The following is a 9,161-nucleotide window of genomic DNA, read 5'->3' on the forward strand; positions in this document are numbered from 1 at the left end:
GAGAGGCTGAACAGGCTGAGGCTGTTTTCCCTGGAGCGTCAGGGGCTGAGTGGTGACCTTATAGAGGTTTACAAAATCATGAGGGGCATGGATTGGATAAATAGGCATAGTCTCTTCCCTAAGGTGGGGGAGTCCAGAACTAGAGGGCATAGGTTTAGGGTGAGAGGGGAAAGATATAAAAGAGACCTAAGGGGCAACTTTTTCACACAGAGGGTGGTACGTGTATGGAATGAGCTGCCAGAGGAAGTGGTGGAAGCTGGTACAATTGCAACATTTAAAAGGCATTTGGATGGATATATGAATAGGAAGGGTTTGGAGGGATATGGGCCGGGTGCTGGCAGGTGGGACTAGATTGGGTTGGAATATCTGGTCGGCATGGACGGGTTGGATCGAAGGGTCTGTTTCCATGCTGTACATCTCTATGACTCTATGGCCGGAACCTCCTTAGTGCAGATGGTTTGGATAAAGCCGTTTTTGTCAGGTGTGTTCAGGAGGGTTTCCTTACTCAATATGTAGACAGATCGACAAAGGGAGAGGCCATTTTGGATTTGCTGCTTGCCAGTGAGCGAGGACAAGTGTCAGATCTCGTGGTGGGAGAACACTTTGGTGACAGTGATCACAACTGCCTCACATTTACCATAGCCTTGAAGAGAGAAAGGAGCAGTTACCAAGGGAAAATATTTAATTGGGGAAAAGGAAATTATGACACCATCAGACAGGAGTTGGAAAGTACAGACTGGGAGCAATTGTTCCACAGAAAGGGCACAGCAGACATGTGGAGACCATTTAAGGAGCAGTTGTTGGGAGTGATGCAAGAATTTGTTCCTCTGAGACAGGTAAGAAGGGGTAAGATTAAGGAACTTTGGATGACGAGAACAGAGGAGCTTCTCATCAAAAGGAAGAAGGCAGCTTATGTAAGGTGGAAGAAGGAAGGATCTAGCACAGCTTTAGAGGTTTACAGGCTTGCTAGAAAGGAGCTCAGAAATGAACTGAGGAGAGCCAGGAGGGGACACAAAAAGGCTAGGCAGGAAGGATTAGGGAGAATCCAAAAGCATTTTACTCATGTGTGAGGAATAAGAGGATGATCAGGGAGAAGGTGGGCCAATCAGGGATAGCGGAGGGAACTTGTGTATGGAGTCTGAGCAGATAGGGGAAACCTTAAATTAGGTTTTTTTGCTTCAGTTTTTACTAAGAAAAGGGACCTTGTTGTGAATGAGAACTTTGAGGAGCTGGGACACAGTCTTGACCAGATCGAGCTTGATGAAGTTGATGTGCTGGAAATTTTGGCAAACATTAAGATTGATAAGTCCCCAGGGCCAGAGCAGATTTATCCTCGGCTGCTCCGTGAAGCGAAAAAGGAGGCTGCTAAGCCGCTGGCGAAGATCTTTTCCTCCTCACTCTCCCCGGAAGTCGTACCAGAGGATTGGAGGGAGGTGAGTGTTGTTCCTCTTTTCAAGAAGGGTAATAGGGAAATCTCTGGAAATTACAGACCAGTCAGTCTTGCGTCTCTGGTCAGCAAAGTGTTGGAAAGAATTCTGAGGAATAGGATTTATGACTATTTGGCAAAGCATAGTGTGATTAAAGGCAGTCAGCACAGCTTTGTGAGGGGCAGGTCATGCCTCACAAATCTTATTGAGTTCTTTGAGAGGTGTCAAGACAGGTCGACAACGGTCGAGCAATGGATGTGGTGTATATGGACTTCAGCAAGGCATTTGATAGGGTTCCCCACGGTGGCTCATTCATAAAGTCAGGAAGTATGGGATACAGGGAGATTTGGCTATCTGGATTCAGAATTGGTTGGCTGACAGAAGGCAAAGTGTGGTTGTAGATGGAAAGTATTCTGCCTGGAGGTCAGTGTTGAGTGGGGTTCCGCTGGGCTCTGTTCTTGGGCCTCTGCTCTTTGTAGTTTTTATAAACAACTTGGATGATGAGGTTGAGGAGTGGGTTAGTAAATTTGCAGATGACACAAAGGTTGGAGGTGTCATCGATAGTATCGAGGGCTATTGCAAGCTGCAGTGTGACATAGACAGGATGCAGAGTTGGGCTGAGAAATGGCAGATGGAGTTCAACCTGGATATGTGTAAAGTCATGCATTTTGGAAGGTCGAACTTGAATGCTGAATATCGGATTAAAGACAGAATTTTTGCCAGAGTGGCGGAACAGAGGGATCTAGGTGTGCAAGTACATAGATCCCTCAAAGTTGCCAACCAAGTGGATAGGGTTGTTAAGAAAGCATATGTTGCTTAGGCTTTCATTAACAGGGGGACTGAGTTTAAGAGTTGCAAGGTTTTGCTGCAGCTCTACAAGTGAGACTACACTTGGAATATTGTGTTCAGTTCTGTTGCCCTACTATAGGAAAGATACAGAGGCTTTGGAGAGGGTGCAAAGAAGTTTTACCAGGATGCTGCCTGGACTGGAGGGCTTGTCTCATGAAAAAAGGTTGAATAAGCTCGGAGTTTTCTCTTTGGAGGAAGAGAGGAGAACTGATTGAGGTATACAAGATAATGAGAGGAATAGATAGAGTCAATAGTCAGAGACGTTTCCCCAGGGTAGGATTGACTGGGAGGAGGAGTCATAAGTTTGAAGATACTAGGAGGAAGGTATAAAGGAGACATCAGAGGTCGGTTCTTTATGTAGAGAGTTGTGAATGTATGGAATGCATTGCCAGTGGTGGTGGTAGAAGCAGAGTCATTGGGAACATTTAAGTGACTGCTAGACATGCACATGGATAGCAGTGAGTTAAGGGGTGTGTAGGTTAAATTACTACATCTTACATTAGGATTAAAGCTCAGCAAACATCATAGGCTGAAGGGCCTGATCTGTGCTGTATTTTTCTATGCTGTGTACAATTTGTGTTGCTCATGTAGCACCCTTGGTCCTGGAGGAATGCTGACTTGTTTTTACTATATCAGTTGTATATGGTAGAAATGATCAATAAAAACCGCTCTAACCTAAACCCACGTATCCCGGAAATTCCAGAGAGATTGATTGATTGATCTTCAGTTACGTAACTGCACGTCATCATAGACAGTAGGTGCAGGAGTAGGCCATTCGGCCCTTCGAGCCAGCACCACCATTCAATATGATCATGGCTGATCGTCCTTAATCAGTATCCTGTTCCTGCCTTATCCCCATAACCCTTGATTCCACTATCCTTAAGAGCTCTATCCAACTCTTTCTTGAAAATATCCAGAGACTGGGCCTCCACTGCCCTCTGGGGCAAAACATTCCACACAGCCACCACTCTCTGGGTGAAGAAGTTTCTCCTCAACTCTGTTCTAAATGGCCTTATTTTTAAACTGTGTCCTCTGGTTCGGCACTCACCCATCAGCAGAAACATGTTTCCTGCCTCCAGAGTGTCCAATCCTTTAATAATCTTATATGTCTCAATCAGATCCCCTCTCAGTCTTCGAAACTCAAGGGTATACAAGCCCAGTCACTCCAGTCGTTCAGTGTAAGGTAATCCCGCCATTCCAGGAATTGACCTCGTGAACCTCCGCTGCACTCCCTCAATAGCCAGAATGTCTTTCCTCAAATTTGGAGACCAGAACTGCACACAATATTCCAGGTGTGGTCTCACCAGGGCCCTGTACAGTTGCAGAAGGACCTCTTTGCTTCTATACTCAATCCCTCTTGTTGTGAAGGCCAGCATGCTATTAGCCTTCTTCACTACCTGCTGTACCTGCATGCTTACCTTCATTGACTGATGTACAAGAACACCCAGATCTCGTTGTACTGCCCCTTTACCTAACTTGACTCCATTTAGGTAGTAATCTGCCTTCTTGTTCTTGCCACCAAAGTGGATAACCACACATTTATCCACATTAAACTATATCTGCCATGCGTCCATCCACTCACCTAACCTGTCCAAGCCATCCTGTAATCTCCTAACATTCTCCACACATTTCACACTGCCCAAAGTTTGTGAGAAGATTTGTAGCTCAGGTGCTCATTGTTGTGGTTCTGTTCGCCGAGCTGGGAGTTTTTGTTGCAAACGTTTCGTCCCCTTTCTAGGTGACATCCTCAGTGCTTGGGAGCCTCCTGTGAAGCACTCCTGTGCTGATTCCTCCGGCACTTATCGTAGTTGGAATCTGCCGCTTCCGGTTGACAGTTGCTGTCCGCTGCAGTGGCCAGTATATAGGGTCTAGGTCGATGTGTCTGTTGATAGAATTTGTGGATGAGTGCCATGCCTCTAGGAATTCCCTGGCTGTTCTCCGTTTGGCTTGCCCTATAATAGTGGTGTTGTCCCAATCGAATTCATGTTGTTTGTCATCTGAGTGTATGGCTACTAAGGATAGCTGGTCGTATCGTTCCGTGGCTAGTTAGTGTTCATGGATGCGGGTTGTTAGCTGTCTTCCTGTTTGTCCTATGTAGTGTTTTGTGCAGTCCTTGCATGGGATTTCCCCTTGCATGGGACCAGCTATCCTTAGTAGCCATACATTCAGATGACAAGCAACATGAGTTCGACTGGGACAGCACTACTATTATAGGACAAACCAAACAGAGAACAGCCAGGGAATTCCTAGAGGCATGGCACTCATCCACAGATTCAATCAACAGACACATCGACCTAGACCCTATATACCGGCCACTGCAGCTGACAGCAACTGACAACCGGAAGCGGCAGATTCAAACCACTATAAATGCCGGAGGAATCAGCACAGGAGTGCTTCACAGGAGGCTCCCAAGCACTGAGGATGTCACCTAGAAAGGGGACGAAACGTCTGCAACACAAACTCCCAGCTCGGCAAACAGAACCACAACAATTTCACACTGCCGCCCAGCTTTGTATCATCAGCAAATTTGCTAATATTACTTTTAATACCATCATCTATATCATTAAAGTACATTGTAAAAGGCTGCAGTCCCAGCACTGATCCCCGCGGCACACCACTGGTCACCGCCTGCAATTCCAAAAGGGAGCCATTTATCACTTTGTTTCCTGTCAGCCAACCAATTTTCAATCCATGTCAGTATTTTGCCCCCAGTACCATGTGCCCTAATTTTGCTCACTAACTTCCTATGTGGGACTTTATCAAAGGTTTCCTGAAAGTCCAGGTATACTACATCCACTGGATCTCCCTTGTCCATCTTCAGAGTTACATCCTCAAAAAATACCAGAAGATTAGTCAAGCATGATTTCCCCTTCATAAATCCATGCTGACTCTGACCTATCCTGTTACTGTTATCCAGATGTGTCGTAATTTTGTCCTTTATAATTGACTCCAGCATCTTTCCCACCACTGAGGTCAGACTAACTGGTCTATAATTTCCTGCTTTCTCTCTCCCTCCTTTCTTAAAAAGTGGTATAACATTAGCCACCCTCCAATCCGCACGAACTGATCCTGAATCTATAGAATCACTAATGATCACCAATACATCCACGATTTCTCAAGCCACCTCCTTCAGTACCCTGGGATGCAGACCATCAGGTCCCGGGAACTTATCAGCCTTCAGACCTAACAGTCTCTCCAACACCATTTCCTGCCTAATATAAATTCCCTTCAGTTCAGATCCTTCAGTCACTGTTACCTCTGGGGGAGTGCTTGTGTCTTCCCCAGTGAACACTGATCTGAAGTACCAATTCAACTCTTCTGCCATTTCTTTGCTCCTCGTAATAAATTCACCCGTTTCAGTCTTCAAGGGCCCAATTTTAGTCTTAATTTTTTTTTTCTTTTCACATACCTAAAAAAGCTTTTACTATCATTTTTGGACAGTTTACTTCGTACCTTATTTTTTCTTTGCGTATTTCCTTTTTAGTTGTCCTTTGTTATTCTTTAAAAGCTTCCCAGTCCTCCGATTTCCAACTCACCATTGTTATGTTATACTTTTTCCCTTTTGTCTTTACATGGTCCTTAACTTCCCTCGTCAGCCACGGCCACCCCTGCCTCCCCTTAGGATTCAAAGTTTGTGAGAAGATTTGTAGCTCGGGTGCTCATTGTTGTGGTTCTGTTCACCGAGCTGGGAATTTGTGTTGCAGACGTTTCATCCCCTGTCTAAGTGACATCGTCAGTGCTTGGGAGCCTCCTGTGAAGCGCTTCTGTGATGTTTCTTCCGGCATTTATAGTGACTTGTACCTGCCGCTTTCAGTTGTCAGTTCCAGCTTTCCGCTGCAGTGGCCGATGTATTGGGTGCAGGTCGATGTGTTTATTGATTGAATCTGTGGATGAGTGCCATGCCTCTAGGAATTCCCTGGCTGTTCTCTGTTTGGCTTGTTCTATAATAGTAGTGTTGTCCCAGTCGAACTCATGTTGCTTGTCATCTGCATGTGTGGCTACTAAGGATAGCGGGTCATGTCGTTTTGTGGCTAGTTGGTGTTCATGGATACGGATCGTTAGCTGTCTTCCTGTTGGTCCTATATAGTGTTTTGTGCAGTCCTTGCATGGGATTTTGTACACTACGTTGGTTTTGCTCATGCTGGGTATCGGGTCCTTCGTCCTGGTGAGTTGTTGTCTGAGAGTGGCTGTTGGTTTGTGTGCTGTTATGAGTCCTAGTGGTTGTAGTAGTCTGGCTGTCAGTTCAGAAATGTTCTTGATGTATCGTAGTGTGGCTAGTCCTTTGGGTTGTGGCATGTCCTCGTTCTGTTGTCTTTCCCTTAGGCATCAGTTGATGAAATTGCGGGAGTATCCGTTTCTGGCGAATACATTGTATAGGTGTTCTTCTTCCTCTTTTTGCAGTTCTGGTGTGCTGGCCCTTTTGAACAGTGTCTTGATGCAACTTCGTTTGTGTGTGTTGGGGTGGTTGCTTTCATAGTTCAGGACTTGGTCTGTGTGTGTGGTTTTCCTGTATACCTTTGTGGTGAATTCTCCGTTAGGTGTTCTCTGTACCATCATGTCTAGGAATGGGAGCTGGTTGTCCTTTTCTTCCTCTCTCATGAATCGGATTCCTGTCAGTGTGGCGTTGATGATCCGGTGTGTGTTCTCTATTTCTGTGCTTTTAATGATTACAAAGGTATCATCTACAAATCTGACCCAGAGTTTGGGTTGAATTTGCGGTAAGACTGTTTGTTCTAACCTTTGCATTACTGCTTCTGCTATGAGTCCAGAGATTGGTGAGCCCATGGTTGTGCCGTTGATTTGTTCATATATTTGGTTGTTGAATGTGAAGTGTGTTGTGAGGCACGGGTCCAGTAGTTTGAGTATGCCATCTTTGTTGATAGGTTCTCCGTCTTGTTGTCTGTTCTGTATGTCCAGCAGATTGGCTATTGTTTCTCTGGCTAGGGCTTTGTCGATAGAGGTGAACAGTGCCGTTACATCGAATGAGACCATGGTTTCTCCCTTGTCTATGGGTATATTTCTGATAATGTCCAAGAATTCCTGTGTTGACTGTATAGATTGTCTGGATCTGCTGATCAGGTGTTTCAGTTTCTGCTGTAGTTCTTTAGCCAATTTGTGTGATGGTGTTCCTGGTAGTGATACTATGGGTCTGAGTGGGATGTCTGGTTTGTGCACTTTAGGTAATCCATAGAATCTGGGGGTGTTGTTACTTTCCGGTTTCATTCTTTGTAGGTCAAACCTGGTTATCTGTCCATTTTTTTTGTAGGTTCCTCAGTATGTTGTTTATCCTATTGGTGAGCTGTGGGGTGGGGTCAACCTCCCTCTTTTGGTAGGTTTTGGTATCCTGCAAGTAGTTGTTGTGCTTTCTGAATGTAGTCTGCTTTGTCCAGGATGACCGTCATTCTGCCTTTGTCTGCTGGTAGTATGATTATGTTCTTATCGTTTCTTAGTGATTTTAGTGCTTCTTTCTCCTTGGTGTTGAGGTTGTGTGTTTGTCTTTTCCTTGTTATCAGAGGTACGATACTTTGTCTCACTGTTTGTTGTGTCTCTTCTGTCAGTCCATTGTTCCTGAGTGTGCATTCTAGTGCTGCTGGGAAGTCTGCTGTCTTGGCGTCCCTGTGGTTGTAGTTGAGTCCCTTGGCCAGTATTGTTCCTTCGGTCAACTTTGGCACACTCTGGAAACAGAGAGACCACTATAACACGCTGTCTCACAATCCTGGTACACACCAGGTTTTGCTGCAGCTGCCCAAGTCCTGCTGTTACAGGTCCTCATCTGCCTGCAGAACAACACAGGAAAGCCTGTTGTCAGGTATAACCACTTACCAGCTCCTGAGGGGCCTTTCAGCCACTTGCAGATGGACTTTGTTCACATGCTCCAACAACAAGATTGCAAATACATCCTTGTCATCATCGACATGTGGGGAATGCTTCCATCCTTTTCGAGAGAACAAGGGTAGCGCACAGGCAGGGGGAAAATGCCTCCTAAGGCATGTCAACCCCAGATTCAGGGTCCCCGGTAACACAGACAGACAGAGGACTCACTTCACTGACCGGCTCACGACTGGCATTAACGAGGCACTGGGGTTACTGTGGAGACACCACATCCCCTACCAACCCCAGACATCAGGCATGGTCAAGCAGATGAATGGCACCCTTAAAACCACACTGACCAAGATCCCCCAAGACCCAGGACCGACCTGGCCAAACGCCTTGCTGCTAACTCTTTACACTATACATGGTCAAGCAAACCCCACAACTGGACTCACCCCTTTTAAGGGGCTCATGGAGAGATGTAGCCCACCACTACCAGGTTCCCAAAGCTCTCCATGGACACTGCCCTTCCCCTAACACAAAGAGGCCTTGCTGAATTATGTACAAGCCCTCAGCAGCAGCATTAATGTAAAGCATGACCAGGCCAGAGCCGTGCTGCTCACACCCCAATCAGTGCCCATTCATCCATTCCGACCCAGTCCCTTCCATTCCCAAAGCCCATGACCCACAGCAGACAAGCCCTCGCTGCCCTCGACCCGATGACACCCCCTATACAACCCTGTGGTTGCACATAGAAGCCCACTAACTCACCACCACACTCGAGGAGATGGCGAACTCCACAGCAGACGCACTCGCCCAACTGAATGGAGAGGCTGTTGCCATCCGTACTGTGGCTCTGCAGAACAGGATGGCCCTGGACTACCTGCTCGCTGCGAAAGGGGGTATATACACCCTCATTGGTACTGACTGCTGCACTTACATTCCTGACCCCAGTGAAAACATCACATACCTGGCCCAATATATCCAGCAGGCAGCTTCTGTCCTGTATGATCAGAGCTCCCACAGGGACCTATGGAACCAGGCAGCCTCTTGGCTGGGCTCATGGGGTACAGC

Source organism: Hemiscyllium ocellatum, chromosome 5, assembly GCF_020745735.1.
Source record: "Hemiscyllium ocellatum isolate sHemOce1 chromosome 5, sHemOce1.pat.X.cur, whole genome shotgun sequence".
NCBI lineage: Eukaryota > Metazoa > Chordata > Chondrichthyes > Orectolobiformes > Hemiscylliidae > Hemiscyllium > Hemiscyllium ocellatum.